The sequence below is a fragment of the Panthera pardus genome, unplaced genomic scaffold, assembly GCF_024362965.1.
Source record: "Panthera pardus isolate Hobbes unplaced genomic scaffold, ASM2436296v1 HiC_scaffold_11, whole genome shotgun sequence".
Lineage (NCBI taxonomy): Eukaryota > Metazoa > Chordata > Mammalia > Carnivora > Felidae > Panthera > Panthera pardus.
The window spans coordinates 22,177,585-22,201,977 of NW_026526666.1; the positions used below are offsets into that span (position 1 = coordinate 22,177,585).

General features: G+C 40.5%; 1 non-coding gene across 1 annotated transcript; it reads right to left on the minus strand.

Annotated features, from left to right (window-relative positions):
* Positions 1 to 14,701: 14,701 nt before the first annotated feature.
* On the minus strand, positions 14,702 to 14,774 carry TRNAI-UAU (transfer RNA isoleucine (anticodon UAU)). Its single transcript has one exon. It is a non-coding gene; the product is annotated as a tRNA-Ile (tRNA).
* Positions 14,775 to 24,393: the final 9,619 nt, after the last annotated feature.

The following is a 24,393-nucleotide window of genomic DNA, read 5'->3' on the forward strand; positions in this document are numbered from 1 at the left end:
TGACTATAATCTAGATAGTCTTCAAGACTTCCATAATTTCAAATCAAATGGCCTCTTCTCAGATGACATCTCATGATCTCCCAGGAAACAACTTTATAAACCGTTTCTGACTTGGAATGTTCTCCTTTCTGGGTTTGAGTTCACCATTTCCTTTTGGTTTTTTCTTTTCCCCTCTGTCTTCTCAGTTTTCTCTATTACCTTGCCTTTGTCTAATTCTTAAAATTTCCCTAAGGGCCTATCCTTGACTGCCATCTCAATGTTAAATTTCTAGTTGCTTCATTCAGACTGCCACACTCATCTTTACTTTCTGAATATTCCCCGACTTCGTTAGAAATAACTAATTCCTCTTCCCTTTCCCTGTCAAGGGCACTTTATTTATGCCATGGTACATAGTTGTATCCTGCCTGCCTTATAACTAGTCTCCTTTGTGAGGAAACAGTAGGCTCTGTTGTGGGTAACTCAGACGATTATCAGAACAAAAGTTTACATCTCACTCATGCAAGAGTCTGAGGCAGATCAGGGCAGCTCTCACGGACGGCTGTCTGCCATTCCATTCAGGGATTCAGAGATCCAGGCAACTTCAAATTTGAGGCTCTACCTTCTCAGCAAAAGGGATTTTTCTCTGACTTCCATGGCAGAAGAGAAAGATTTGAAATTTAATAGGGGCATCCTGACTCATCCTGGTCTGTGCTGTTCATATTTCACTGTCCATCACAAATCGTAGGGTTCTAGATAGCAGAACTGGGCTGTTTAGTCTTCCATGTGCCCAGGAAAGATGGGAGAACTACTGGTGAACAGCTTGGTACATGGATTGTGTCATAACCATTTTTCTACCCCCCATAGTTGGCACAGAATTTGATAATAAACACCAATAATGTCTCATAAACTGAATCTAATCTAGTTCAAACTTGCATCACTTTACAGATGGAAAAGCTGAAGCCCTCCCCAAGGAAAGAGGGTTTCCCCAAATTAGTCAAGGAGATATTTACAGAACTAGGAAAAAGAATCTAAGTTTATTGCTCCTTTTACTACACTTGCTGTTCCTGAAGGAATTTATTCTAGAGGAATTATATGATTTTGCTGGGTTGAGTATTATGTCCATTAAGATTGTGAGGTTTGTTTTTGTCTGTTTTCTTGCTTGCTTTATTTTCTTTTGAAGTTTATTTATTTATTTTTTAATTTTTTAATTTTTAATTTTTTAATTCTATTTTTTTAAATTTACATCCAATTTAGTTAGCATATAGTGCAACAATGATTTCAGGAGTAGATTCCCTAATGCCCCCTACCCATTTAGCCCATCCCCCTCCCAGAACCCCTCCAGTAACCCTCTATTTGTTCTCCATATTTAAGAGTCTCTTATGTTTTGTCCCCTCCCTGTTTTTATATTCTTTTTGCTTCCCTTCCCTTATGTTCATCTGTTCTGGGTCTTAAAGTCCTCATATAAGTGAAGTCATATGATATTTGTCTTTCTCTGACTGACTAATTTCTCTTAGCATAATAACCTCTAGTTTCATCCACGTTGTTGCAAATGGCAAGATTTCATTCTTTTTTGATTGCTGAGTAATACTCCATTGTATATATGTACCACATCTTCTTTATCCATTCATCCATTGATAGACATTTGGGATCTTTCCATACTTTGGCTATTGTTGATAGTGCTGCTATAAACATTGGGGTGCATGTGTCCCTTTGAAACAGCACACCTGTATCCCTTGGATAAATACCTAGTAGGGCAATTGCTGGGTCATAGGGTAGCTCTATTTTTAATTTTTTGATGAACCTCCCTACTGTTTTCCAGAGTGGCTGCACCAGCTTGCATTCCCACCAGCAGCGCAAAAGAGATCTTCTTTCTCCGCATCCTCGCCAACATCTGTTGTTGCCTGGGTTGTTAATGTTAGCCATTCTGACAGGTGTAAGGTGGTATCTCATGGTGGTTTTGATTTGTATTTCCCTGATGATGAGTGATGTTGAGCATTTTTTTCATGTTGGTTGACCATCTGGATATCTCCTTTGGAGAAGTGTCTATTCATGTCTTTTGCCCATTTTTTCACTGGATTGTTTGTTTTTTGGGTGTTTGGGTTTGATAAGTTCTTTTTAGATTTTGGATACTAACCCTTTATCTGATATGTCATTTGCAAATATATTCTCCCATTCTTTCGGTTGCCTTTCAGTTTTGCTAATTGTTTCCTTTGCTGTGCAGAAGCTTTTTATTTTGATGAAGTCCAAGTAGTTCATTTTTGCTTTTGTTTCCCTTGCGTCCAGAGACGTATTGAGTAAGAAGTTGCTGTGGCCAAGATCAAAGAGGTTTTTGCCTGCTTTCTCCTCAAGGATTTTGATGGCTTCCTGTCTTACATTGAGGTCTTTCATCCACTTTGAGTTTATTTTTGTGTATGGTGTAAGAAAATGGTCCAGGTTCATTCTTCTGCATGCCGCTGTTCAGTTTTCCCAGCACCACTTGCTGAAGAGACCGTCTTTATTCCATTGGATGTTCTTTCCTGCTTTGTCCAAGATTAGTTGGCCATACGTTTGTGGGTCCATTTCTGGGTTCTCTGTTCTGTTCCATTGATCTGAGTGTCTGTTTTTGTGCCAAAAGTTAAGTTATTTATTTTGAGAGAGACAGAGACAGTGAGATTGGGGAAAGGCAGAGAGAGAAAGAGAGAGAAAGTGAGAGGGGAGAAAGAGAGAGAATCCCAGGTAGGCTCTGCGCCATCAGCATAGAGCCCAACCTGTGGTTAGAACCCATGAAACTGTGAGATTATGACCCAAGCTGTAATCACAAGTCAGATGCTTAACTTACTGAGCCACCCATGTGATGGTTGCTTGCTTTAAATCTTGGTTTACATAGTTAGTATATGGCCTGAAATATATCAGGAAAATGAATCAAATGCAACAGAATAATCTTAAATAGATTATCGGTTAGTTGCCAGGCAACATCAATAACTGTTTCCAGTTCCTAAGTAGACAACGTCTCCTTTGCTACTTGGTCTTTAATTGTATAGCAAATACTTTTATTGGTACAGGGGAAAAAAGACATTTGAAAAGTGAACTGTGGTATTGTAAATGATCACGTATACTTCTTTACTATAGTTTCTGGAATAGTAATTCTAAGTGTTTACTTAGCAATTTGGGGACTCAACCCCCATTTTATGTTTACAAACTTTTAAATTAATAGGTAGGGATTCTCTCAGTGCTATTTTATCTATGAAAATATTACATTTTATGACTACTGTAATATCTTTTTTGGGCAATCTTATTTGTTTCAAAGCTTGGTGTTCTCATTTACTTGACAGCTTCAGGGTTCTCCAAACCCCATTGAGATTCTCTCAAACTCTATTTCTACACGGGAAATTCCATTTAAACATATAAACTAATCTTAAACTCAGTGTTTTTAAAATAAACTTGTGATCTTCTTCCTTTCTCCCAAGCCTCTTCAAACAAATAAACATTTATAGAGATTGCTAGTTGTGGCATGTGGCTGATTTCTAGTCAATGGGGTATGTACAGAGGTTATGGGCATCCCTTCCCAGTCTGGCCAATACCATCTTCCAGGCCCACAGCAAACCAACAAACCATCACCACCACCACCACCACTGTCACCACAACCACCACTGTCACTGTCACCACTACCACCACCACCACTACCACCACCACCATCACCGTGATCACCACCACCACTACCATCACCACCACCACTGTCACCATCATCACCATCAGCACCACCACCACCACCGCTGTCACCGTCATCACCACCACCACCACACCACCACAACCACCACCACCACCACCGTCACTGTCACCACCACCACCACCACCACCACCGTCACTGTCATCACCACCACCACTACCACCACCACCACCACTGTCACCGTCATCACCACCACCACCACCGTCACAGTCACCACCACCACCACCACCACTGTCACCATCATCACCATCACCACCACCATCACCACCACCACTGTCACTGTCACCACCACCACCACCACCACTGTCACCATCATCACCATCACCACCACCACCACCACCGCTGTCACCGTCATCACCACCACCACCACCACCACTGTCACAGTCATCACCACCACCACCACCACCACTGTCACCATCATCACCATCACCACCACCATCACCACCACCACTGTCACCATCATCACCATCACCACCACCATCACCACCACCACCACCACTGTCATCGTCACCACCACCACCGTCACCGTCACCACCACCACCATCACCACCACCACCACTGTCACCATCATCACCACCACCACCACTGTCACCATCATCACCACCACCACCACCACCACGGTCACCATCATCACCATCACCACCACCACCACCACCACTGTCACCATCATCACCACCACCACCACCACCACCATGGTCACCATCATCACCACCACCACAACCGCCACCACCACCACTGTCACCGTCACCATCACCACCACCACCATAACCACCACAACCACCACTGTCACCGTCACCACCACCACCACAACCACCACCACCACAACCACCACAACCACCACTGTCACCGTCACCACCACCACCACAACCACCACCACTGCTGTCACCATCATCACCACCACCACCACCACACCACCACAACCACCACAACAACCACTGTCACTGTCACCACCACCACTGTCACCGTCATCACCACCACCACCACCACCACCATCACAGTCATCACCACCACCACCACTGTCACCATCATCACCATCACCACCACCATCACCACCACCACCACTGTCACCGTCACCACCACCACCATCACCACCACCACCACTGTCACCACCACCACCACTGTCACCATCACCACCACCACCACCACCACCACCACCACCACCACCACCACGGTCACCATCATCACCATCACCACCACCATCACCACCACCACTGTCACCATCACCACCACCACCATAACCACCACAACCACCACTGTCACCGTCACCACCACCACCACAACCACCACAACCACCACCACAACTACCACTGTCACCGTCATCACCACCACCACAACCACCACCACCGCTGTCTCCATCATCACCACCACCACCACCACACCACCACAACTACCACAACTACCACTGTCACTGTCACCACCACCACCACCACCACCGTCACTGTCATCACCACCACCACTACCACCACCACCACCACTGTCACCGTCATCACCACCACCACCACCACCACTGTCACCATCATCACCATCATCACCATCACCACCACCATCACCACCACCACTGTCACTGTCACCACTACCACCACCACCGCCGTCACCATCACCACCACCACCACCACCACCACCACGGTCACCATCATCACCACCACCACAACCGCCACCACCACCACTGTCACCGTGACCACCACCACCATCACCACCACCACCACTATCACCACCACCACCACTGTCACCATCACCACCACCACCACCACCACCACCACCACCACCACGGTCACTACCATCACCACCACCACCACCGTCACCACCACCACCACTGTCACCATCACCACCACCACCACCACCACCACCACCACCACGGTCACCATCATCACCACCACCACCACCGCCACCACCACCACGGTCACCATCATCACCATCACCACCACCATCACCACCACCACTGTCACCATCACCACCACCACCATAACCACCACAACCACCACTGTCACCGTCACCACCACCACCACAACCACCACAACTACCACCACAACCACCACAACCACCACTGTCACCGTCATCACCACCACCACAACCACCACCACCGCTGTCTCCACCATCACCACCACCACCACCACCACACCACCACAACTACCACAACTACCACTGTCACTGTCACCACCACCACCACACCACCGTCACTGTCATCACCACCACCACCACCACCACCACAACCACTACTGTCACTGTCATCACCACCACCACCACTGTCACCGTCATCACCACCACTACAACCACCACCACTACCACCACCACCACCACAACCACCACTGTCACCGTCACCACCACCACCACCACGTCACTGTCACCACCACCACCACCACCACAACCACTACCACCAAAACAGGTAGAAGCCCCTCCTTGCTAGTTTCCACTTGGCTGGAGATGCCAAACTTGGAAATCATACCGTTGAACATGGCAAAGCTTTTAGAGACCTCAATTCTTAAGTGGCTATGGCAGTAGAGCCCTGTCACACTCCTGGACTGTTCTGACAGCAAGAAATAAACTTATTCCATATTGAATCATTGGTTGATGTTATTATTACCCTAGCCTACTGTAATATAGAAACTTCAGTTTGCTCATCTGGGAAATGGGAATAATACCTATTTTGAGAACTGAATGAGATAATATAAACAAAGCATTTGTTTTAGTGCATGATTCATAAAAGATACCTGATAAATTTAATTTCTTTACTTCCTTCCATCTTCCCTTAGATATAAGGAATGCAGTCCTTTTTCTCACTTCTTAAACCTCTGATTCTTCTATCATTTTTTTTTCTGCTCTGTACTTGGTGAAGAATAGTGGTTATGTGACTCAACCTGTTAATTTCCTGTTGCCAAATCTATACATAGTCACGGATCCAAATCCCCATTTCATCCTTTCCTCCTATCCCAACTCCACTCCTTAAGCTATTTAATATTAACCAGTATTTATGAAGTGATTAGTATATTCCAGGTAATATGTGAAGCTCTGTATGGGTTATGTCATTAGAGCTCGTGAAGTCAGCACTATTTTATATCCCCATATTGCAGATGAAAGAGTTGGGATCAGAAAAATCAAGCAGTTTGCTCACAAAGCAAGTGTGATTGAACCACCATGTACCTTTAAAGTCCCTCATTCTATTTTCACTTTCTACTTGTATTTAAACATGCTCAAATGTCTACAATCTCAAGGAAAACTATCCCCTGAAGCTTACTGCTCCATTCTTCACGATCTTCATTTACTGTTTCTACCTCCTCACCTCCACTCTCCAAGCACCCGGTTTGTGTCCTCACTACTCAAATAAATTGCCTCCTCTTTTCGAGTAATACATCCAGTGGAAACTGCCTAGTTCTTAAATCACTTACCCTTTCTGAAATATTTAGTTCTGTTGACTACTCTCTTCTCTTTTTCCTTCTCTCCAAGCTTCCTGTTTTAGTGTCCTTTTCATTCCACCCTACTTGTCTTTCTCAGTCTCATTTTGGGTATTCTTTTACCTCTTTAAATGTTGGTGCTCCTTGGGGTTCTAGCCCCCAATTCCATTTTTTTAACTCTAAATATTCTGCTGATATCATTCACTCCTATTATAAACTATATGCCACTCATGCCCATGTCTTTTATCCACATGAATATGAACATTGGTCTTCAATTCTATAACCATTTAAGCAATTTCTATGTGACATTCTCAATTTAAATGCTGCACAAGCACCTCGAACTCATTTCTAACAGATTTCATAATCTCTCTCCAAATATCTTTCCCTGTAACATTTCTCCCTCTGAACTTCCCCATCTCAGCAATTTGTCCATTTGTCCAAGTTGGAAACTGCACATCATTTGAGGCTCTACTCCTTCATCATTCCTCACACCCCAATCAATTTCTAAGTCTTTTTAAAAATTTTTATTTATTTAAATTCAAGTTAGTTAACAACAGTGTAGTATTCATTTCAGGAGCAGACCCAGTGATTCATTGGAATACTCAGGGCTTATCCCAGCAAGTGTCTTCCTTAATGTTCATCACCCATTTAGCCCAGCTCCCCACCCCCCCTTCCCCTCCAGCAACCCTCAGTTCTCTGTAGTTAAGAGTCTTTTATGATTTGCCTCCCTCTCTGTTTTTATTTTCTTTTTCCTTCCCTTACCCTATGTTCATCTGTTTATTTTTTCTTAAATTTCACATGTGAGTGAAACTGTATGATATTTGTCTTTCTCTGACTTATTTTGTTTAGCATAATACACTCTAGTCTTGTTAATTAACAAGAAATTCTGTTTCTAAAATGTAACTCAACTTGAAATGATTTTTTCACTTCCCATTTCCTACCATTTGTCATGATCCATGTCTCCGGAACATTGAATGCTGAAACTACATTATTTGCCATTCTCCGAAAACAGTGGGCCCTTTCATACTTTGAAAAAGCTTACTTATCTTTTTCTTCCTTTTATGCTTGGAAAAATATTTCAATAATAAGCTATATTGTCACTGCTGTTGTGAACCTTGTGAAGTTTTCCTTGAGGCAGAGTTGGCTGCTCCCCTCCCCTGCTTCCTGTGCTACCATAGAACTTTGCACCCACCTCCTTTCTAAACATTTATCAGAAAGTTTGCAATTATTTGAGTATTTATCTCTCCTGCAGATTGTGAGAGACTTGAATTAAGAGAGCTTATCTCTGTTACAGTGAATCAGACACTTCCTAATTTGAAAACACTTTGCTAAAGGACCAGTTCACTGAATGACCATTTGCCAAATGCTTGGATTCATCAGATTTATCAATTTATTCCTAACAGTCTTAAGAGTTAAAGCTCTGTGGATGTTTAAGTGTGTTTCCCAATGATGAAATAAGATTTTATGGATACTAACTTTTTAAGGTTGATGTATCACCTGGGAACTTGGCAGAATGGTAAGAATAGCAAAAACAGTATCAGTATTTATTTAAAAATTTTTTTTCAAAGGAAAAGCTATTTTCCAACCTCCCCCCACCCCGTCATTTTATATGTAATGGGATCACTTGTCTACCTCTGAAATATTTTCAGTTATCTTTGAATGTCATTTTCTATTTTGGTGAATTTTAAGCATTTTTCTAATTCTTTTGCCAATTCCTCAAATGGCATCCAGCTTTCCTTTTATATATCTAGCATTTAAAGTTTAAGATTAAATTAAACTTTAATGAAGATTAAACTTTAAATTTAACTCACAGGCACTAAAATAAATCAGAATTTTAAACTAGATTAAAATTTAATGAAATAAAATGTTTAAATTAACTTAAATTTAGAATTACAATTTAAAGTCATCCAAAAGAATCAGAATTAGTTAAAAACATTACTTCTCCATGAAACTAAAAATGTCATTTCTGTCAAAGAACAGTTAGGGTATCACGACTTGGTTAGCAATTAGCAAAATGATTCAGAAAAGCACAAAAAACAATGGAAAAAAAACAAGGAACACAATAAATCAAATCAAAAAGATGTTGAAGAAGGGTAAAAAATAAATTGATTAAAAATATAATAAACGATAACAGGTGAAAGCTGAAAGATTGGATCAATACAAAATTACATTTTATTTTATTTTTTGTTTTTATGTATTTATTTAAGTTTATTTATTTTTGAGAGAGAGAGAGAGAAAAAGCATGAGCAGGGGAGGGGCAGAGAGAGACAGAGACACAGAATCCAAAGCAGGATCCAGGCTCTGAGCTGTCAGCACAGAGCCCAACATGGGGCTCAAACTCACGAACCCCGAGATCTTGACCTTAGCTGAAGTTGGACGCTCAACAGATTGAGCCACCCTGGGGCCCCCATTTTTTAAAATGACATTTTAAAAAAGAAGTAAAAACCAGTGTAAACTGAGAATCCCCATATGAAAAGCAAAATTTTACTTAGTTCATGTGAACTATTTCACATTTGGTCATCAAATCAAATACTCTTCTTAAAACTTATAAGATTATCTTTTGTCAAATCCATATATTTGATGGATTGGTTGTCAGTGATTTGGCCATTTGGTGAACTGAGTTTTGGTGAATTTGTCTGCTTGTTTGCCACAAAAGTTGCCTGTGCTGTCAATCTTGTCTCCAATTTCCCCAACTTGCTTGTGTTAACTCAAGTCTCTCTTCCTCTGGCATCCTTCTTAAGTGATGTCTATGAATTCTTTCACAACCTAGGTACTTCTCTGATCATAGGTTTCTAAGCTTCTGTGGTCAGAGGTTATTTTCCTCTTCTTTTTTTTAAACTCATTGTCTCTTGTCTGGCTGATAGATACTTGTCCTCCTTAAGGACAGTACTCTATGCTGCTATAAAGGCAGCATATAATTTTCTTAGCCCCTCTTTTCTTAACATTTATTTAAAACATTTTAATATATTTGTAAAATACAAATCAGATTATGTCATACTCCTATTTAAAACTTTTTAAATTTAAAATTAGGGAGACAGAACATGAGTCGGGGAGGAGCAGAGAGAGAGGGAGACACAGACTCTGAAGCAGGCTCCATGCTCTGAACTGTCAGCACAGAGCCCAATATGGGGCTTGAACTCTTGAACCACGAGATCATGACCTGAGCCGAAGTTGGACACTTAACCAACTGAGCCACCCAGGTGCCCCACCCTATTTAAAACCTTTTAATAGCTTTCTATTACTCTTACAAACTTTTAATAGCTTTCTATTACTCTTAAATTCATAAGATGGCCCATATGCTCATGCAGTTTTTGGCCCCTGGATACCTTTTTGGGTTTCTTGGAGGACTCATTCTTTTTCCGGGCTCCAGGCATTGACTGGCCTTTTCAGACTCTAGAATATGCCACGCCACTGTTCAGCCCAGAACCTTTGCCTGTTTGCTTTCCTGTGCATGCCTCTTCATACCTACCCCAGTGTCCTCTGTTATGAAATGCCTCTCTCTCTCTCCTTTCTTTTTTTTTTAAACTAGACTTTATTTTCTAGAGCAGTTTAAGGTTCACAGTAAAACTGAGCAGAGAGAACTCAGGGAGTTCTCATATACTCCCTGCCTCCAAATGCACAGCCTCCAAAATGCTCTTCTATTTTTTAGGCTCCCCTCTGCTAGATATATTTCTTCTCATAGGATCATATTGTCTTCTTCAAACGTCATTTGGAGATTGTAATTTTTTAGTATGATTATATGTTGCTTGTATTTTTTCTCCACAAGGCATAAACTCCATGAGGGAAAAGACTGTTTATTATTGTTTTTCCAAACAATTATTTGCTTCCCAAAATATAAGCCTATGCCTGGCATATGGTAGATCTTCAGTAAACATCCATCATCTTGGGTGAATGACATATATCATATAATCCTTTGTAGTCTATGGTTAAAACACAGTTCTGTATAATTACCATTACAGGACTTTGAATACCTAAAATAAAAATTAACCATAATTTTGCTATTTCTTTCTGTCTCAGACAAATTGAGATTTTGCATTTATAACTATTCTTGTACAGCAGCTTTTAAAAAATGGGGCGCCTGGGTGGCGCAGTCGGTTAAGCGTCCGACTTCAGCCAGGTCACGATCTCGCGGTCCGTGAGTTCGAGCCCGGCGTCAGGCTCTGGGCTGATGGCTCGGAGCCTGGAGCTTGTTTCCGATTCTGTGTCTCCCTCTCTCTCTGCCCCTCCCCCGTTCATGCCCTGTCTCTCTCTGTCCCAAAAATAAATAAAAAACGTTGAAAAAAAAAAAATTTAAAAATTAACCACAGATGTTACACTAACATGCATGCTAATGGAAATAACATTATTTTATTATGTATTAAATATAATAATTCCTTTCTACTTTAGTTCTCTCTTCTCTGTTTTCAAAACTGACGTGTTGGGTTTCAAATCTATAAAAAATTTGCTTGTTTTACCTAAGAGGCACATACCACCACAAGGGGGCAGGGGTAGACAAATATTCGGGGTTTTTTGACTCCAAGTTCTGAATCACCAGAATATTCTTCTTTGACAGCGTTAATTTGGGCCATTATTTTTTGTATGAGTTTCTTTTTTCATTTGACATTCAGTTTAAAATCTATACATACTATTACCCTTTTAACAGAGTATATGTCTTTTAAAAGATGAACAGACCTCCACTACACAAATTGTAGACATGAAATAACTTGTCCCTTTGGTACATTAAGTCATATTACAGAGTTATAAGAATAATATTCCAAGCATTGCAATAAATTGTTCATTGCTAATTTTATAGCTAGTTTCTATTCTTCTGTTTTATCTTTAGCACCCCTCCAAAACCCCCTGCCACCTGGCTCCCCTCTCCCCACCCCTCATACACACATAGAGGCTGGTAGGGGGAAAAGGAAATTTTGTGGGTTTTTTTTTTTAATATAACTTAGGAAATATTTAGGTATTTATTGCATATAGGTAAGATATTGAAGATTTTCTGGGAATAGGATTTTACAGCTTAGTTTGCTTTATTTTTCTATCTTTTATGCCCTAAATACTAAATACACTAAATACTAGATACTTCTTCACTTTGATAAAGAAAAACATGACCTGAGCTCTATGTAGCTAGCTTGACATAGTTCTTCTAAACAGTGTGGGTAGAAATTTACATTAGTGATCTAATTTCATGACTAACTTTATTTTATTAAATATTCTGAAATTTAGATCCCTGTAAATGAAGAGTTCATTGAATTCAGAGTTGAATTTTTAAAATGTGATTTTTTTAAAATTAAAAACAATTTTTTTGAACATTTATTCATTTTTGAGAAACAGAGCCCCAGCAGGGGAGGGGCAGAGAGAGAGGGAGACATAGAATCTGAAGCAGGTTTAAGGCTCTGAGCTGTCAGCACAGAACCCATCCCAGGGCTTGAACCCACAAACCGTGAGATTATGATCCAAGCCGAAGTTAGGTGCTTAACCAACGCAGCCACCTAGGTACCCAAGACTGTGATGTTTAATGGGGCACCTGCGTGGCTCAGTCAGTTAGGCCTCTGACTTTGGCTCAGGTCATGATCTCATAGTTAATGAGTTCAAGCCCTGCATTGCTGGGTTCTCTGCTGTCAGCACAGAGCCTACTTCAGATCTTCTGTCCCCCTCTCTCTCTGCCCCTCCCCTGCTCGCTCTCTCTCTCTCAAAAATAAATAATAAACATTTAAAAAAAGAATGTGATGTTTAATGACAATGGAAACAAGATAATATGTATGTGAACAGATGCCTTGGTTAGGAGGAAGTTTAGAGGAGAAAGAGGGCTTTTTAAAAAAAATGTTTATTTTTGATAGAGACAGAGTATGAGCCGGGGAAGGGCAGATAGAGAGAGAAAATCCAAAGCAGGCTCCAGGTTCCAGGCTCTGAGCTGTCAGCGCAGAGTTCAATGTGGGGCTTGAACTCACAAACTATGAGATCATGACCTGAGTTGAAGTCTGATGCTTAACTGACTGAGCCACCCAGTGCCCCTGGGAAAGCAGGCTTTTTAAGAGAAACTAATAGAAAGAATGAGTGACCACAGTGTGAACAAGTTTCAAGTTTAAAAACTTGTGTTACAGAAGCAGATGGTCTCTGGGGCACTTGTCATCTGTTGACATGTTGAGGAAAAGGTTATGAAATGCTTCAGAGCTAATCAATGGAATACATTGTAAGGTGCTTAGATTATCTGTGTCAGTGCTGTCCCATAGAACTTTTTGCCATAATGGCAATGCTATTTGTATTGTTCAGTACAGTAGCCACTAGCGATATGTGGCCATTGTGCACTTGAAATGTGGTTAGTGCAACTGAGGAATTGAATATTTAATTTTATTTAAAACTAGTAATTAAAATTTATATTTAAATACCACATGTGACTAGTGATACTTTATTTGCACAGTGAAGGCCTAGAGGAATAAATGCCTAATTAGAGTGTTGCAATTTTTGAGATGAGATATTAAAAATTGTAACAAACAAGGTATCAGACTAAATTAATGGAAACCTAAAGAATGGTAGTTATGAGAATTTTAAAAAGCAACAAGTTAAGCATATACCATGTACTTGACTCTTGTTAGGCACATTATCCTACTGAATGCTTATAAAACTCTGCAAATAAATATTTTATCTTTATTTCATAGGCAATGGATCAGAAGTAAAGCTTCCTTAATGGAAATAAGATTAGAATTTATACCCATTTGGTTTCAAAAGCCATATTTTTGTAAAATTTGAGTGAGCAGAAAAAAACTACCCAGATGCGATTGTGGATTGTGTTCTAGGAAGCAAGGTCGGCGCTTGTATGAGTATCACATCCACATATTAGTTTATAATTTCTTAAAACCCATTCCTAAGGCTAGGATTGGTTTCTGATGATATAACAGGGCTGAAGGTAAGGGTGGATTAGATGGTCTGGGTGGGGTGGAAGAAGGATGGTTGGGTCCATGAGCAACAATTGTTAGACTTGCTATTTCCATTAGCCATGCTAACTTGTGACAGCATCCTTGGCTGTAATTTTATGGTTGGATTCTACTTTGATGTTATTTTTCTCTCCAGTAATGCTCTGTGACTTGATTTTATCCTCATTCATCATATGAATTATGCAATGTGTTATTCACCTGGTAAGTATGAGTTGGGCATTTCCTTGTCATAATTATGTTGAGGAAGAGCTTATGGTGCAGAGGATGGAGATGTGCCTTTACTTGTCAACTGTGTCACTAAATCTAATGTGTCCGGATGCATATATTTTTCTTAACACCTAAATCATCCTGTGGAAAAATGTGTCCTATATCCTCAGAATAAAAGGATAACAGTAATTTTTTCTGCCTGGTGTTCAGAGTGTGTGCCACACACAAAAAAGAATGATTCTGCACTAGCTTAAATATTAAATAATGGAGTCTGCTTAAAGAAAGCTGAATATCTTGGTTTAAGAAGTTGGCTTTACCAGTGATTGAAATACATTGGATATGACTGATAGCCAGGGTATCTATATCAGGCTAGCCCTGTACCTTGTTATCCTGAGATTCTTTTAAAACTAGAAATCCAGTATTAAAATTCTTTGATAAAGGTTCAGATTCTGAGACAGGGTTCACCAAATTTCTTTTGAATGGAAACTAAAGCAACTTTGTGGTTCCACTGGCAATTGAACCCAGGATCTTCTGGGTATAAGGCAGATGTGCTAACCACTACACCATGGAACCTAAAGATAAGATTTTGATTCCGAGACAGGATTATGTAACCTAACCTAATTAGGATCCTAATTTAGGATTGGGTCTGGGGCTCATCAAGTGGGGCTATAAATGGGCATAGATGTCTTGGAGGTCCAAATATGAATCTTTTGCAAGATGGGGGACTCTATAGAAGATTATCAGTCCATGGAAATAGTGGGCTTAGGAGACAGTATGTGAGCCCAGAAGTGGGACATGAAAAGGAAACTAGATTTCTGAAAAAGCAGATGAAATGGTGCATCAATCTTTAGGGGCAAAGCAGGAGGGGAGCTGGAGAAAGAACACAGAAACAGAAACAAGATTGTCACAAGGCGCTAGGGAGCAAATTACTTGAATTGCAGCCCACTCACATTTGAGCAAATGTGCTTCTGGGAGCTTGGGGCTTGTTCTTAAAAGAACCAGTCCTATAGGATAGGTGCCTTGCCAAAGTCCAGATCGGCTTTAGTGCTAGAGAAACAAACACATTTTGCAAAATCCAACTGTTCATAGCTGGGAGAGAGCTGAATTCCCAGGAAATGATTGTTCTTTATTTGATATTCTTAAGCATCAACCACATATTAGACAATGTGGTGCTTTAGAGAGTTGAAACAAATTTCTGCCAGCATAGCCCAATTGCTGGGTGTCTTCTGGAAAAATAAGAAATCCTATTGAGGAACTACGTCAGAATCAGCTTCTATCTCTCCCTCGCCCTCCATGTCTGGCGTTTATAAAGAAGGGTAATAAATCTTTCTGAACTTATCTCAATTATGGCAGAGGGAAGTAGAAATATTCTGTGTCTTTGAGAGAGAGGAAGGTTATCTAAGTACCATAGTACATGATTTGTTAGATCCTACTTGATTTAAACTCTGATTATACCCCAAATACTCAGTTCGGCTTCACACATGGTAAAGATGTCTTATAGCCAGTTCTATCTTCCAATCATTCACACTTCTTGTCTACCTTGTAGGGGAAGGCAGACTGCTATTAGCCTATGGAAAACACATCCTAGGTTTCATGTATTATGGAGAACTCTCCTATGATACCTATTAATTTTCCTCTTATTTTATTTCCCACAATGACTGTGGTTGTGTCTGCAAGTGCATAGCTGGCCGTGGCGCTGGATGTGATGCTATGATGGGTAACACAGGGAACAGAAAGGCTGCCTCCTTACTGTCCATAAAAATCACCTCACATTTCTCTCCCTCTGTACATGTAGGCATGTCTGTCAACACACTTGGACACATATGAAATATATGATAGGGTTATGTGTTAATTCAAATCCATCCATTCTTTCAATAAATATGTGTGTTGAACATGCTTTATGGGCAAGAGTTGCCCTAATGAATTGTCTATACACATTATTTTGTATGTTCTTTCCTTCTCCATTGGTCATTTCCTTATTGTCAGCAGATGATTTTGTTTCTTGCTACAAGCTTTCTTTTTGAGAGCAGAAAGTAGAAATTCTTTGAAAGCTACCCTCTTTCTGAAAGACTGTGTTCATAGAGAGTGGAGAAATGGGGAGAGCGGAACACTGTCAGGGTCACTGAGAAAGAATGCTGATTTCCCAGACTAGGGTGGGAGCATGGCTGTTGGGTTTGCCAGTTGAATGACCCTAACCCTTTTCCTTGGCAGCACCCTTGGGCAATGGCAGGACTCAAAGTGTATCCAGAGACTCAAGTCCTAGACATGGACTTTTCACTCTCCTCCGTAAAGATTCCTGGGTCTCAAGAGAGGTACAAAGCAGGTAGAGACCATGTGCGACAATGTCAAAAGGGCAAAAAAGCAGTACGGTATTCAGTGCATACCAAAAACAGGACAGGCCTCTGCAATGATTTGGGGCAGAATAAGATGCCTCACCTGGATTTTTATAGGACACTAAGGAAAAGAGGACAGATACTTGTAATAATTATTGGGACTAAAAGCTCTGCAGATTGGTGGGATTTGGAATCAAGTTGTTTAAGCAGTGTTGGATTTAAGTTAATTTAAAGAAAACAAAGCAATGCTTTATTGCTTGCACATCTGGATTTGTGGATTAAGGTCTCTACCTGCTACCACTCCACAAAGAACACAAGTGTAAACAAGTGATTACTATTGTGACTCGACTGATCTATGAGGGAAAAATGCAGGGTACTGTAGAAACAGAACTGGAAGCTTAGTTGGGAGTGTGTTTGTGGAATAGGATGGATGAAGGACATAAATATTCCATGAGTGAACATTAAAAATTTTTTTTAAACATTCATTTATTTTTGAGGGACAGAGAGGTAGAGCGCGAGTGGGGGAGGGGCAGAGAAAGAGAGGGAGACACAGAATCTGAAGCAGGCTCCAGGCACTGAGCTTTCAGCACAGAGCTGAACAGGGGGCTCAAACACACAAACCATGAGATCTTGACCTGGGGCAAAGTCAGACGCTTAACCAACTGAGCCACCCAGGCCCCCCCCCCCCCCCCGCCTTGAGTGAACATTTTAGCTGTTTTATTTATCCTGCAGACAAATAAGAGTTAGCTTGGTTAAGGGGACATAAGAGAATGTTGGAGAATGTTCCAGGAAGTGAAAAATATTTGAAAATATCTTGATGTGGAAAAGAGCTTGGACCAACCAATGTGGCCAAGAAATGAGCACAAGGCTGAGAAAGGTCAGAAGCAAAGAACAAAAAGGGGACAGGCTTCAGGTTGTTTGGGGCCTACTAGTATTAAACACAGATAATAGATATGGAAAGCCACTGAAGATTTTAAGTAAGGGAGTGAAATAAAAGATTTGAGATTTTCTAAGATTAACTTTGGCTGCAGATTGGAAAATAAATTAAAGTGACAAAAAGGATTTAGAAGACCAATGAGTAGGCCTCATGATTATAGTTCGTTGGCCTAGATGGCAGCAGGAAAGATGGTGAGAAGTTAAAAATAAAGAGATTTTGGGGAGATTTGGGAGATTGAATCAATAGATCCTAATGACTAATATTGAGGTAGGGGCCTGAGGTAGAGGGTTACAAGAGTGAGAAAAGTTCCTACATTTCCAGCTTGAGTAACAAAACAGAGGAGGGGAAATTATGGAGTTAACAAACACTGGTTGAAGAATACATTTTAGATTTGGGTTTGAGAAAATGAGTTTGATTGGCTTTGGAGACATCTAAGACATCTAAGCTTTTATATACATGTTATAACAACCACATTACTGAATGTAATAGTAATTTATTATTAGACTAAAAGTGATTGTGATGAGTGCTATGATAATAATAAGTTACAAATAAACGATTTTATGTTGTTAGATATGTTAAAAATATTTAAAAAAGAATTAAAATGGATGAGCAATTACTGAAAAAGTTAACACCCTTGACCAAAAGACTGACCGAAGATAGATTGTAGACCAAATAAAATTTCCTCAGATTTTCAGATGACAAGAAGCTGGTGGAAGAAATATCCTGAAGTGGCTAACACCACCCCTTGAAATGCATGAGATACTGATTTCTTTAATTTCAGATTGTCAGGCAATGTCAGTCATTAACATAAACAGCAGATATGCCATCAAGCCACTAGGAAGATAGCTTAGTCTGCACACCTCAAGTGGTGACCCTCCAAGTGCCTCACCTCCAAGGAACCATGAACCGAGTGGAAAATGTGTGGTTGTTGGTCAGAAGGGTCTTTACAACTTGAAATTATAATGTTAGTGATTAAGAGCTATCATTATCAAACTGAGATGTTTGGCTTCTGGCATCAATTTTATCAAAAAGCTTGCCACAGATTGAAGAATCCAGGTAGTTTCTAGCCTGTCCTTGCTTTCCTTTGTGTGGGGGATCACGGTAGAGATTGCTTGTTCACATAAAAAAAGCTTTTCCTTAAAGAAAAGGGAAATGGAAACTGAATAGATGCTTCAGGAAGCAAAATAGTGAGATAACCAGTAAGAGATTATTGGGATTATCAAGGCCTCCTGGCTTAAATTTCTCTTCATGTGGTTTATGAAAGACATAGTGAGGAGCCAGGTGAGTTCCTCGAGGTTCTGTGGCATCTGTTTCCCGAAGCATCTTGTGCTTTTCTTAGTAACATTAAACAGACTCTACCTTTTGCTATAGTTAAATGGCAAGTTTTCTTCTTTCTAAATAAGTCTACGTTGCAACTAGCAGACAGGAAAGCCTTACAGGGTTTCTATGTGCTTATCCCAGCCAGGATCACTTTGGCAGAAATTGATCACAAGGCTGGTTACAACAATTGGGAGGCATTTGGCCAGGACCAGAGGTGGTGGTGGTGGTGGGGGGGGGTGTTGAGAAGGAAATAGGAAAAGACTATGAAGAAGGAATCCTATTGTTCCAGCAATATGGTCTTCCTTGTGGCCTGGTGCCTGGGAACTCTTTGAACACTTGTACAGCAAAAGGCCTCAAATAGGGGGTAATGCATAGGAAGGGGCAGTCCAAGAAGGTAGTGTGGATCTGTCAGATTGCAAATATGAAAGAGCCTACAAAGCTAGGAGGTGGTTGGGAGCATAGACCACTCGTAGATAGTAGTAGGAATGTATGGGAAGAACACTGTGCTGGCTTTGGTGGGAATGAGAAGGTAAGAACACTTGGCTGGACTGTATCTACTCAATGGGTGGTTGTGAGGATGAACTGAGACAACTGGCTCATTGTGACTCAATAAACATTGGCTGTGGACATTATATGTCAGGCTAGTTAACAAGGCCAGACATGAAATATGGCCAATAAGTGGGGCGCCTCGGTGGCTCAGTCAGTTGAGCGTTTGACTTCGGCTCAGGTCATGATCTTGCAGTTTGTGAGTTCCAGTCCTGCATCAGGCTCTGTGCTGACAACTCAGAGCCTGGAGCCTGCTTCAGATTCTGTGTCTCGCCTTCTGTCTACCCCTCCCATGCTTATGCTCTGTCTCTCTCTTTCTCTCACTAATAAATTAACATTAAAAAAATTTAAAAAGATATGGCCAATAAGGTCACTGAAGTTGTGGCTGTTGGGAGAGAGTACTCACATTTATTATATGTGGCTTCTCTGCTAGATGCCTCGTACAAGTTATCTCCTTCACACTGACATCAAATCTATGCAGAAGCATTAACATCTCTATGTTAGAGAGGGAGAAATTCAGACTCAGAGAAGTTAAAACAATTTGTACAAAGATACATAGCTTATCAGCGATGGAGCCAGATTTAAAGTCTATCTCATTATGTGTTTCTCCCAGTGGTCTCTGTTTTTAGAGTACTGGGAGAGGTGAGTTAGAGGAAGAAGGGCTAGCAAGGAGAAGGTTTGAAATTTGGAAACTAGGCAGAGAGGAACTTAAAAATGTAAGCATAGTGGCCTCTATTCGGTGCTCCCAGAACACCCTGGGCATGCCTCCATGGCCCATTATACTTAGGAATCCATTTGGATAGCCAAATCTATTGCACTGGATGTTCCCCTTGAGTCAAGAGATAACTTTCTTTTTATCCTCAGTGCCATGTAGGATGTCTAGAGCATAGTTGGTGCTTATATATTTGTTGAATTAATGAATTCATTAAAGCTAGCCCAGAATTGCATGCTACAGCACACGAATGCATGGAAATTGGTAACAAAACACAAACAGAATCAGTGGCATCTGTAAGCAGAAATCTTTTTACAGCAAAGTAATATGTTCTCATATGTTTGGGTTAACCTGTTAAATAGAGTGTTACAGACATTAACTTGAGAGCAGATCTCTTCTTACTTATTGTATTTCTCAAAGTCTTCCCAGACCAAAGTCTTACACATAGTAGACATTCAGTAAAAAATTACTGAATTCTAAAAAGAAGTTAACAGTTTAGTATCATGCATGAGATTCATATCTGTGGGTAGTTTGTTGAAATTTGGGACATTAATGTCTTTAAATCTTAGTACATGAAACATATATGCAATTTGTAGTTTTAAGAGTTAAGGTCCCATCTAAACCATATACAGCATCTGGATAAAAAGTGAAAAATTGAAAACATCCTAAGCCAAATGTTGGGATGTTAGAGGAATATTTTGTGCTATATAGAAACAGCCTAAAGTGTGATATTTTAATTTTTAAAGCCCAAACTCAAATGTACTATCAACATTACATCTACCTTTAAAGCTGGGCAAAGCCAGCCACCCAGCATTCTTCTGATAACCTCAATTAGTTTAGATTTGGGAGTACAAATTGAAACAAGAAACGAAATGCTTGAGCTGCTAGGAAGTGGTATTGACATTACTAAGACTCTTTGGTGCTTTAATTGTGCTGGCAAAAAATACTAATGGGGTCAAACAATTGAAAGCTCAATGAGATGAAAACAACCGGGAACAAGAAGGGAAAGACAAAGGTGCGGGAGGCTGAGAGGTTAATATCAACTTCTGTCTAATTTAGGATTTGGATTCAAGAACAGAGAAGCTCAAACCTGCTCGAGTCATGCTGCCATCTGTGATTCTGATGTGGCATTTGGAAGAGTAAAAACATGTGCTGGAAAATTACCAAGACAAAGAGAAATTCTGGAATCTCGGCACAGGATTTTCCTTTGTGGCTGAAAGGCTGAGTTACTTTGGAAACATTTAGCTTTCTTTTCTGTTTATCCAAGCAGAAAAGCATCCCTTTTAAAGCATAGACTTGCATTCTATATAAGGAGGAACCTCTGTGAGTTCATCAGACATCATTTTCCAGGCTTGTTCTGGGAGTTACATCATTAAGAAATACGTGTTGGCAGTTATTGATTATCTAACAAAAGGAAGAACAAGAGAAATTAAAAATCTTGTTTAAGTGGCATGATACTTAATGAACTCTAAGATGTTCTTTTTAGCCCCAGTTCCCAAGGAAATTATTTAATGCCAAGAGGGAGTTCTAAATACCAAGGGAGGCTGCGTATTTTCAGAGTACTTACGCTGAGAAGCAAAGAATGGTCTGCATCTTTTTTTTTTAACATAATTTATTGTCAAATTGGCTTACATACAACACCCAGTGCTCATCCCAACAAGTAACAACAACATTTAGTGTTACATGCATATCTGCATTCACTCTTCTTTTTTTTATTAAAAACATTTTTTTTAAAGTTTATTTATTTCCAGAGAGACAGAGACAGCATGAGTGGGAGAGGGGCAGAGAGAGAGGGAGAAAGAGAGGGAATCCCAAGGAGGCTCCGAGATGCCAGCACAGAGCCCAATGTGGGGCTTAATCTTACAAACCATGAGATCATGACCTGAGCTGAAATCAAAAGCTGGATGCTTAACCGACTGAGCCACCCAGGCACCTCTGTGTTCACTCTTCTTGAAAAGGCTTTCAGGACGCTGGCCAAGGACAGAAGACAGCATGATTATTCTTCCAATTTCAAACTGGAAAATTTCTACTTTATTTCCTTTACGTACATGATTCTAACATGAATTGATATGGACAGACCTTTTTTTTTTACATTAAAGGGAAATTGTGTCATACAAAAATATCCTAAAATAATACCATTTTTGTGGACTCCCTGGATTATAAAAGGGGCTTCCTTCAATTCAGTGTTAGGAAATTTTTTTAATTTTAATTTTGTGGACCAGGCTTCTGGCAACAGGCATGGTTTAGAGTGTGACAAACATCAAGGACAGTACAGCTGGCCCCTTCACACAGATGGCTTTCTACCTTGCCTGCACGGCTGGCATTCAGTGTCAACTGCGTCTAAGGTAACTCTCATTCATTTACCTTCTCTCAGCGGCAGGGGTGCAGGGCCTCGTGGTGAGGGGTAACATAGACTTCCAAGCTTGAAGCTCTGGTTCCATGCTGGCTTTGTCTCTAAATAGTTACAAGGCTGTTGGCAAGTTACTGCACATCTCCATACCTCAGTTTTCTCATCTGTAGAATAAGGACAGCATCAGCTACCACACAGAGATGTAAAAAATTAAATGAGATGCCCAGTAATGCTAACTCCTACTACCCTTTCCCATCAGTTAGCTAAACATGCTATCCTTTACAAAATACTCCACTCACAATAGAAAGATTTCTTTAGATTTGGTGCCCAAATGGAGTTGACTCCTATTTTCCCTCTTTCCTCTCTTTCTCTTTTTTTTAGTAACAAAACTCTACTCTTGTTCTGGTTTACAGCTGTAGTTACTATTATTGCTCTTGAGGAGATGACCTGTACCTACTATTACCACATGTAATGCTTCCCGACCTAAGAACATCACATATATAGTCCCTCTGGCGACAGTGTTTGCTTCAGGGACCCGATTTGGTCTTTCAGCCAAAGCTGCAGGCATATGAGATGCTGTAGCCCAAAAGAAACTTGCCTTTCTGATTAGACTGACCATGGAATCTGTGGAGGAGAGCAGAGCCAAGGTATGGGTTTCAATGACTTTATTTGAGCCCCTAAACCCAGCATGCCCAGAGCTAAACCCTGTATGCCCTGGATTTTTCATCAAAGGAGCCAAGAAATTATCTTTTTTTTTTTTTTGCTTTAGTAAGTTTGGATTTGTTTCTCACCTTTTCAATTGAAAAGGTTTTGATGAACACTTCCAAGGGTGGAGATCAATGGAGGGCAGGGGGGGAGTAAAATTAAATTTGAAGTAGGATTATTTTTTACTTGCAAACCTTTTTCTTTAGATGGCCCATATATTGCAATAATTCTTTAATGTATTTAGAACAGAATAATCAAGATTATTTAAAATTTTCTCATATTGGAGTTCTAATGTAAGACATCCCAAATCATCTTGCATCATGAGAAAATAAGCACAGAGATTATCATCCGAAACATGTACGAAATAATTATGCATCTCCACCAGAAGAGAGCACTGTAGCTGTCTGAGTGTGACAACCATCAAAAGAAGCAAGCATTTTGGAACTTAGGAAAACACTTTCCTTTTTAAGAATTTTTCTCCACCACAGCATCTCAACACCTTCCTTAAGAGACAGACAAAAGAAAGTCGGCATAAAAGCTGTCTGCAAAGGGGAAGTGGTGAACAGGAATGCAGATTAAATAAGAATATGACTATATGATTCCAACATGGTCTCGTTAAACAACCCAGACAGTCTGTACTGGAGACAACCCTCACAGTTGGGAAGGGGTAGGCAGAGGTAAAAAGGGCACATCACAGTGCTAAGTGGACAGCAAATTAATGGCATTTGTTATTCCATGGGTGTTATAAGCCAAGTTAGTAATGTAGAGAGGCTTAAATAAATGTATTCTTGGGAGATAGTTTTCAAAGGACAGAGGACAACTTGGAAAATGCCCTCTATTATTTCATGTCCACAGAGTGCCAGGCGGGGGAAGTGGAAAGACCCTCATGACTCAGGGAGTTGTGAATCTGGTTTAGCCTTTTCAGAACTGTGTGATCTTGAGCCCGCTTGTCAATATGGGGTCACAATACTGCTACCTGACATCACTGTGGGAAGCTCAAAACAGATCGTTATTTCAGTGCCTTTGGAAGACAACGAATGAAGTTGAAAACAAAGTTCTAATATAAGTAAAAGAGTGTTTGTGTCGTGATCACCAGTAACCTCTGGCTGAAACCCCATGGTCATTCCATCTCTTTGTCTTTATCTTATTTGACAGATAGTACTATTTGGCAACTTACCACTTTCTCCTTGAAACATTTCATTTCACCACCACGAAGCCACCCTCGTCAGCTTTTTCTCCCTTACTGTTTCTCTTTCTTAGTCCCTTTGCTGTTCCTTCTTATCTTCTCA